This window comes from Budorcas taxicolor, chromosome 5, assembly GCF_023091745.1.
Source record: "Budorcas taxicolor isolate Tak-1 chromosome 5, Takin1.1, whole genome shotgun sequence".
NCBI lineage: Eukaryota > Metazoa > Chordata > Mammalia > Artiodactyla > Bovidae > Budorcas > Budorcas taxicolor.
Window position 1 is genome coordinate 144,531,594 of NC_068914.1, and position 10,054 is coordinate 144,541,647.

The 10,054-nt window shown below is 36.2% G+C and overlaps 1 long non-coding RNA gene across 1 annotated transcript; it reads right to left on the bottom strand.

The window, feature by feature from the left end:
- Positions 1 to 1,700: 1,700 nt before the first annotated feature.
- Positions 1,701 to 3,993, bottom strand: LOC128047554 (uncharacterized). Its single transcript, XR_008199347.1, has 2 exons — positions 3,906 to 3,993; positions 1,701 to 1,857 (listed from the first exon to the last, which is right to left on the bottom strand). It is a non-coding gene; the product is annotated as an uncharacterized LOC128047554 (long non-coding RNA).
- Between the last annotated feature and the right edge of the window lie 6,061 nt (positions 3,994 to 10,054).

The window sequence follows — 10,054 nt, forward strand, 5'->3', positions numbered from 1 at the left end:
CTCATCTATTTGCCATGAAGTGATGGGACCAGGTGCCATGATCTTAGGTTTCTTAATGTTGAGTTTTTAAGCCAACTTTTTCACCCTCCTCTTTCACTTTCATCAAGAGGCTCTTTAGTTCTTTGCTTTCTGCCGTAAGGGTGGTGTCAGCTGTATATCTGAGGTTATTGATCTCTTTCCTGGCAATCTTGATTCCAGATTGTGCTTTATTTTTTACCATTAGTATACATATTACCCCCTGAAAATACTAACTCTTCTAGCAAGGTTGAATTTGTGCTCAAATTATTTTCAATTGGTTACCCTAAGAAAAATCTATCTCCTTCCCTGTATCATTAGTAGAATTCTTTGGTTGCATGTAATGAAAACAGTATAAAAATTTTTTTTGGCTGTGCCAGGTCCCAGCTGCAGCAGGCAGGCTTTTAGTTGTGGCATGCAAACTCTTACTTGTAGCATGTACGATCTAGTTCTCTGACCAGGGATGGAACCTAGGCTCCCTGTGTTGGGGGTGTGGAGTCTTAGCCACTGGATGACCAGGCAAATCCAAAGAAAAGAATATTTTTGTTATGAGCTAACGGGGGAAAAAATGAGATAAAAGGATTTTGTGTTTTAATTTATCTGGGCTGCCATGGGTCTTCATTGCAGTACGCAGGCTCGGTAATTATGGCACTCGGGCCTAGTCTTGGCATGTGGGATCTTATGTTTCCTGACCAGGGATCAAACCCAGGTCCCCTGCACCGGGAGTCTTATCCACTGGATCACCAGGGAAGTCCCAAGATAAAAGCTTTTTTTTTTTCCTTTAATATGAAATTCCTTAGCCAATGAAATGTGGAAATAATCCTGTCTGTATTGAGAAATCTCTCTCACACACACATATGCGCACACACAGTGATCCAACCAAAAGATCATGTGAAAGGAGCTTAAATAATAAAACTGAAAGGAAATCAAGAAAAATTCAGATTCAGCAGGTCTTGAATAAGATTTCAATAACCAAAATTTATAGAATTCAAGGACAGTATTTATTACTCAACTATATGCTAAGAATTATACATGTATTATAGTTTAGCTGCTACTTAGACATTAATCTAGTAAAGCAAGTACAATTATTTCCATTTTTCTTCTTATAAACACTCCTTTATGGCTTGCAGGTGACTTATCAAAGGCCATGTAAACAGTAAGTAATGAAATCAGAATTTGTATCAAATACAAAGGCCATTCTTTACCGAAAGTATGACGGCTGCCTCTGTATATACACGTATGTTATCAGATCTCCTACAGTTCAAATAAACTAGGTCAGACATGGTCTCCAGTCACAAGATTAAAACGTAGTGAGCAGTGCTATGACAGGTGTGTGCCAGAGCCTTGTCAGAGTGACAGGAAAAAGGCTGCACTTCTTCAGAGACAAAAACATGGCAACAATTATTCAGCATGGACAGATATACTGAGATGAAAGGGGTAGGAGAAATTCCACATAATCCATGTTTTAGTGTCTATCTTTCTGCCAAAAGTAATAACCATATCAGAATATATTATACAGAGATCAGTCTGTCAAGAACCAAGGAGTTTCAGCTTGCAAAAAGTGAAGAAAAGAAACAAGGAATGACCCATGTGGAACAAGCCTAGAAATACGGACTCAAGTGAATTCACACAAAATGTAGTGGGCAGGGATAACTGAAAGAAGAATGAATCACACCCCATGCTGCTTCATTCCCAGTTCTGGTGTTTTTATTTTAGAAAGAAAGCACATTGAACCAAACACTGGAGAGCTGCTGTTGCCTTGTTTTGTGTTACTTCTATCCTCCATTTGAAAAAGTATCCGGTCAAGATCAATCTTCATCCATTCTGTGAGATGAAAAGAACCTAGAGGGCAAAAACACATACAACTCACTCAAACCACAGATTTAAACACTATCTATAAATAGGATCAGAAAAAAGAAAAAGAAGATACACAGAGTAGCTAATATAACAATAAAAAATAGTAAATTGTCTAGACTGCTGCCAAAAACCATAACCATATCTTTCCGTAATCACCACACTTTACCTTGGTGGTCTCAACTGACAAAAGGTCTAAGGTATATCATCCTTACTTCTCAAATTTACTTGACCCTTCTTCAGGAGAAACTATTCTTATTTCCTGGAATTTTCTCTCTGGAATCAACAGTTCATTTATAGGTCCATTATTTTATCTATTTTTTTCAAGATGTTGCCAACACCACAGCCAAAATTTTGTTGTTGTCCCTGGAGTTTTGTGACTTATTTCAGTTAGACATCAAATAAGCATATTTTTCTAGTGACCGATTTAAACTGTACTATAGAGATATGGGCTTCCCTGGTGGCTCAGAAGGTAGAGCGTCTGCCTGCAGTTCAGGAGACCTAGGTTCGATCCCTGGGTCAGGAAGATCCCCTGGAGAAGGAAATGGCAACACACTCCAGTTCTCTTGCCTGGAAAATTCCATGGACAAAGGAGCCTGGTAGGCTACAGTCCATGAGATTTTGAAGAGTCGGACACGACTGAGCAACTTCACTTTATAAAGACATGTGCTATCTTACAAAAATTAACCTAATTTTAGACACTGAATTTTATATTAATTAAAAAATAACAGTTATACAATAAATATGTCAGTAATATTACTCCCTAACAATCTTATCATATAGACAACAGTGTTTTATTTCAGTCAGCACCAAGAAGAGAACAAATATCACAGAAAGTTACTCTAACAAAATGCCTGAACAAACAAAATTTAATTTAAAAGGTTCTTCCTCTAGTGCTCCAGACTACATTTTCAGTAAGTTATTCAATGAGCAATAAATTTTGGCTCTGATTAAGATCCAAGCTGTTCATTTTCTTTCAGCTCTAAAGCACTGACATCTCCGTATACTAACCAAAATACGACAGAACTCTTTTTAAAAATTTAGAAATTGTAATCTTATTAACTGAAGCCATGTATTCTTATGTTCCATTCTAATATATGTAAAGCTGTGTTTAGCATTAATCAATTTTTAATAGGTGACTTTTCATACCATTTTTTTAAAAAAGAAAATTCACCATGTATTTAAACGATTATATCAGTTATTTCGGCTTCATGCTACTGTAAATCCTTTCTTCCAAGTATACACAATCAGTCTACTTAACTATCTACTTCTCCCATTGCTAGCCTAGAAATCTGTCAGAAAAAGAAATTCAGAATATAATGTTCTATCTTTGTTGCAGATTGTTTTGTTTCCCAGAACAGAAACAAAGGTAGGCCAGAGGGGAGATGAAGTAAAATCCACAGGGACTGAGTGAGAAAGAGAAGCATGGAGAGACAGAGGTAAGAGAAATACGAAGCCAGCAAAGTGGAAGCACAACCAGAGAAAGAGGAGAGGGAATGCAGAGCCAAATAAGCAAGAGAGAAGGCGGATGTATGTGCAGAGGGACTGATGGGCAGACAGTGATAAAGAAATAGGACTAGAAAGGAAAGAGATAGCAGGATCATTTTCAGCCCCAAACTTTGTCAAATTACATACTTCTGTAGTTATCCCCCTAATAATGGGAGGTTATATTTACTATGAGATAGCATAAATTTTTACCATCATTAAAGTCCCCATATAGAATATGTTAGTAACTTGATGGGGGAAATCTTTTCACAGTAAGTATCAGATCACCATGTTGTACACTTTCTTAAAATTTTATCTGTCACTTATACCTCAATAAAGTTGAGATTTAAAAAAATTTACATGTATCAATATACTGGAAATCTCTAATTTTACATATTGCTATTTTTCTCCCCTAATTTAAAGAATGATAGTACTCTACTTAGGACAAATTCATTCCACATCAAAAATTTATAGCCATTCATGGTTACACACCACAGTAAATTATGTAACACTGGTACCGGACTGAAAACACGTTCTTGAAATTAACTTACCATTTTAGAGTCAAGATCAGCAATTGCAGTCCTGTTTCCATTTCTGCCCTGTTGCTGGACATGGTATGTCACGTGCTCTCTCTTCTCCTATGCAGACTGCTAGTAGCCATCAATCTGAAGAATTCTTTCTTCTGCTGCCACCTACCCGTTTATTTCTCTGCTGCAGCAGAAGAGTATATAGAAAAGGTTCTCGCTTACTAGTCACATTAAATAGAAAGCTTCCTTTGTTTAATATTTCATATTTTCACATGTGCATGAACTTCCTGTTTCCCTGAAACCTCCCCGCCAAAAGTTAAAACAACAAAAATCCCAATCACAGAAAATCAAAACAGGTATGATCAATGTTCATGCTAAGCTGGGGGAGGGGGAGGGGGAGAGATTCAGACACTCAGCAGTTGCCATCTCAAGGAGCCATTTCTTGTCTGTTAACACTTTTCTTCTTCACCTGTCCCTACAAATAATAAACGCATAACTTAACATTTTAACTAGGTAGTCTACAACTCCTGCAAATTTTAAATTCAGAGACTACCAAAAGACTCGTGGAAGATGCAGCAATAAAGGAGTATTTTAAAGTAATTCTAGAAACTAAGGGTGTTAGGTGCTTTACCTGCTTGAGTTTTCAATGTTCTGGACTGCTTATTGCCCAATGGCTCTGAATACATTAAAACACGAACACATACGCCACCTACATTTAAAATAGGGTAGCATTTGTATGCCCATATAAGCAATGGGTGTATTTTTTTTTTTTGCAAAAGAGTAATTTCATTAGGTCCTTTTAAAAGGACTGACCACCAAAAAAAAAAAGGCACATTTTCTCATACTCTAAACATACATAGAAGAATTAGGGCAAAAAAAGGGAGACACAGTGACAAATGTAACAACTGTTGTAGAACTGGAAATTAATACCACAAAAATGCTTTTTCTCTTTTTTAGTATCCTGAGATTCACTTGTATTCAGATTCCCCTTATTACTGAGGTCTAGGTTTCATTTTTTCTTTATTAGCTACTAAAGAACAATATGCAAGAATGAGCTAGTGATAATAATGAACTAGTAAAAATGACATGTTTTTGTTCCACCCTCCCACTACCTTTACTCCCAAGTAAAATCTTTTTTGGTTAACTTAAAAAAATAAAGCAAACACTGACATAAGCACTAAAGAAAGGCTGGTCAACAGTGGCACTGCAGTGACATTGTTTCTTCTTTTTCATTCCTTCCCCCATCTCAAGCCCCACCCTTTGACCTCTGTATATGGGATGAGCCTGAGCAGGAGAGTTGCTGATGTCAGGACTGCGCCGTTCCCACGGATGCTTCTAGAGGCCTGCTGTGCTTCTGGGAACTGGGGCACAGGGATGGCTGTCTGACTGAAACCTAAAACAACAACAATTCACCCCACCCCTCATGTTCCCGAACCCCACAACAGCAGCCAGGTAATACGCTATATAAGGACCATCTAATATAGTTTGAATATGGTGAAATCTGAAAGTAATCATTCTTAACATGTAAGTGATCTTCAGGGAGGGGGAAGTGGGGAAGGCAGCAGAATGGAGGTTCACAAATCCTCCACGTTCCAAGTAATCACATAGTGCATACACCCTAATGCTGGCCATTCTTATCAGCAACAGAACAAGGTCCTTCCATTCAAGCCTATTTAGTATACATCATAAATTACTGCAGGAGTGCAGTGGGATTCCTTGGTTAGTAAATTTCAGTTCAAGAGATAAATATTTTAAATCTTAAGATGCTACGGGAATGATTATCCCTACCTCACAGGAGTGAACTGAAGCACAAAACAAGTTAGTAACTTCTTATATGCCTTTAGCAGTAGAAACCACATTACAAGCCGGGATTCCCTATTCACTAACCTGGAGGATTATCAGATTTATAGCCTGCTTGGATAGGACATCCAAAGAGAAGTTTTGAAAGGTCCTGACTTCTGCCACTAAAATCCTACCTATTAGAAAGAGGATTATCTCCCAAAACTCCTATTAGAGCTAAAACTTCAGGAAGGACAGGAAAAAGGAAAAGGGTAGGTGGACTGGGATAGACAGAGGAGGGGATAGTATATTAACTAACGGGAAGGCTATTAAAATGGCTAAGTTATATTCCTATTTCTGCCACTTACTTTGCTTCATGGAATTAATAAATTGCTTCAAGATCTTGTGCTTCAGAAGTGCCCTCCAATCTATTCAACCTATAACTGTTTGAATGTTTAAACTATTACTTTATGATGTCTGCTGACATCTACCTCTTTGTGAGAAACTAGTGTTTCAGAAACACTAAAATCATTTGTTCTGAAATCATGCTGCTCCTGAAGTAAATACTCTCTGTTATCTTGGTTTCATTACCTTTCACTTTTATAATGAAGTCAGAGAAAGAGAAGCACTACTAAGGTCAACTGAAGGCTATGATGAGTTTTTACCATATATATAACCTAGAACCTAATTTTACCTTTTCAAAACTCTAGTTTTCCATACCTGTCAACTCCTAATTGATGTCTTTATACTGTGAGCTCACTGTGTATTCGGAACACCAACCTCTGAAAAAGCTTAAGCCAGAGTAGCACAATGGAAGAAACATACAAACCCAAAACAAAAACAAAGCCAAAAAAGTCACACTCTGAAATAATCATAGACATATATGCAAGAAATGGAAAGATCTAAATGGCTAAAGCAAATCCCCCAAGAAAGTTCTGAGTTCATCCCAACTAATTCAAACTTTACCCCCAAAGGTTTTTCTATAACCAAATTATTTGCTAGACGAATTTACACATTGTTTTTTGAAACAAAAGTAATTACAAACCCATGGGTGCTTCAAAGTACATAAAGAAAGGAACTTTTAAAAAGAAAGTAAGGTTAGCCTTGTGATGGAAAAAAAAAAGGAGAATCAAATTACCTGCCAGCAGGCTGGGGTTGTGCCTGAATCCAAACCGCTGCATTTACCATTCACTCTACAGCTGCATTATTGGGGGAAGGGGAGTTTAGAAGGGCACTGACCCCGAAAGTTCTCAATACTTCTCACTCATCATCAGGAAGGGGGAAGAAGGAAAGTTTTTTCTCTGGGTATTTTTTTGTTTGTTTGTTTTTGTTTTTTTGGCTCCTGAAAAGGCTGGCAAAGAACAGTAATAGTGCAAGCAGTTAGAATATTTCTTTAAAAACAATTTTTAAAATGCAAAACATTATGGAATTTAAAACACCACATTTTCGTTAATGTAGAAAGAGCTGTCACTAGAGTTAGGCAGCCACCCCAAAACAGCATGGCAAAAGGGCAATTGGTATAAAGGAAATAAAATACCACACAAAAATCCAAAACAAAACTAAAAACATTTCAAATTAAACCTGGAAGACTAGGAGATTCCAACAGCAGATTTCTGTCCACTACTGAAACATTCCAAAATCCAAGCTTCAAAGGCGCCTAAATGTATCTTAAATGAAATTGTTTTGTTTTGTTTTTTAAGAAAAAAAAAAAAGAAAGAAAGAAAGCAGTACCTGGTTATAAATCCTGCAATATATTACATTAAAAAATATCCTAGTACAACAAAAACAAATTTTAAAAGAAATTAAACAAACAAACAAACAAATAAAAACAGTAGCAGCAGAGGTTACCTGTCTGAGCACCTACATTTTCTTAGGAGGGGATCGTGTCTCACCAGCCATATAGCCCATAAACCTTCTCAAAAAGAGTGAGTGAGCCAGGAGAAAAATGTAACACAAGATTGGATTTCACAACGTCTCTAAGCGCCCCAGACCCCAAACTGGGGATTCATTGAAGGAAGAGAATTTCTTTTTCCTTGTTTTCTTCTTGAGAAAAAGAAGAGATGATCATGAAAGTCAATGACTTCTTTCAATGTCTTCAATACCTTCTCAAAAGTCTGATAAAGTGGTTGATGAAAACAAGTCTCTCAATGGATTTTTTCCTAAATATTCCAGGATGTTTTCTTATTTGATAGCATATACAGAAATATTTCAAAGTTCAGTGGAGTTAGAGCCAGCAGAAATGACCAATCAAAAGAAAATAACTATTAAAACTTTTAAATGGAATAGTTCATATCTGTATGTTTGTGTATATATATATATAGTCCGCTTTTCATCATGGGTGACATAAAAGCAATATCAGAAAGAATTATGTTTAAATACAATTCAGAATACAATTTTAACAATATATAATAGTTTTACAATAATTCAGATTTTTGCATGATAACAACTATACATATTTGGTTAATACACATTTTTAACTCTCATAATAGCAATAAAGATTTTAAGAAATTTACTAAACAATATGAAAATATACTTAACTTTCACTTAAATATCTGGGCTGGTTTATTTGGGTTCTTCCAGTAAGGTTTGTTCATAGTCTTTACTTTTTTGAGAGAATTCAAAAGGATATTTGTGTTCTTTAACTCTAAGATGACCATCCTTGCCCTTCTCATTCTAACATACGAGTGTATGATCTAGAAGTAGGTTGGTAAGGCTATGTTTTAATAAGAGTGTGAATGCACAAAAGATGGATAGTGAGCAAAAGTAACAGTGAAATAATCTCAGACACTTTTTCTAATGTAGTTGGTCAATTTGATAATTTTTTACAAGGCTACACCTATATCTTTCCTGGTGCCTTATCCCATCCAACAGAAACCTTGAGTTTTTCATCAAATAGAGAGGCTGTTCTACTTGTGTTTTAAAATTCACTGACCTATATACATGTGGTATGTAACTATTCCAAGTGTATGTGTCATAATCTATGTGGCAACCAGATGGTCTCTATACACATATGAATGATGATTTAATTAAAGTTCTCCCTTTTCAGTTCTCTATCCCAAATAGTGTGCATCTTCCAAAGTACGGTCATTCAGTAAAACAAGTACCAAGTGAGCCAGAGGTACTTATATATGTCACAGTATGTCCCACGATAACCTTGTACAAGTCAAATTTTTTTAGATGAGATTAGAATATCCTAAAGTAAACCAGAAACTCCTCTTATACACCTTTTTCTAAGGTGAAATGAGACACTGCACAGATTAGAGGTACTATTCTATTTGTCAACAATCAACCTTTCACTCCATTTTAATATTATTTAATTCTATGGAAAAGAAAACAAATTTTATTACATTCCTTTTTTTTGTTTTAAATGGGGAAAAACTGTACAAGTAAGCATGATCAAACCTCTGTTAGAACTGGTTAATACTGATCTTATTGCCTCGAAGTCTCTCTAGTAAGTGTCCAAGAAATTATGTTTAAGGTCCATCTGAAGGAAAAAAAGCACTGGAGAGGCAAGAAAGGACTTGGGTAAAAAGCTTCAGAGGATTGTAGGGAGATGGAACTTGCTGCTTAAAAAAATTACGTTGAACTCTGGATCATCTCTACTTCTTAACACACCTTCCAAACCATTCGTTGGAATAGTTTCCCATGCTTAAAGGCTCATATTATATGCAGTTTGGGGGCTTTTATGAATTCAGAAATAAAGAAATATAAAGAGAATATTGAAGGCTTCAGAGTAGGGCTATAAGAGACTGCTAAGTCCCCAAACAAAAAATGTTCAGTCTACCCCACCACAAAATCTATGTGTAATAGGAAAAAATGCACAGCAAGAAGCAGAGGGAAAGCATGTAGCCTTGAATAAATCATACACTGGACAGTCTAGAATCAAAGAAAAAAAGCAAACAACACACATATACACAAAAGCCTAAAAAGCATCTATTCTCCTCATATCTTCAGGTGAGTACCTCTACCCAGCAGAGTACAGTTATGAAAACAACTTGACTTTTTTTTTTTTTAAGTAAAAAACTGTGTTTCCCATCATGCTCCATTTTCTAGTTTCTATCCTTTTTGATGGTTGGTGTAAACAAAAAGCAAACACATAAACATGCATGCGTGTGCAAGCACATGCACACACATGCACACACACACAACACCCTCTTAAAATGTGAAAAATGCAAATAAATAATGATGGAATCACTTCAATTTTATACTCAGGAACTTATAGGCCCTTGATTTGCCCCCCCAAAATATTTTACCTTGTCCTTATTCTTTAAATGCCCAACCACCAAAAGAAAAAAGGAAAAAATAAAAGGCTTAAATGCACATGTTTCAAGTCAGTGTCTTGTTAACAAAAAAGGTAGCATTTTCTTCACTTTGGCCATTGTTAAAGATGCAGG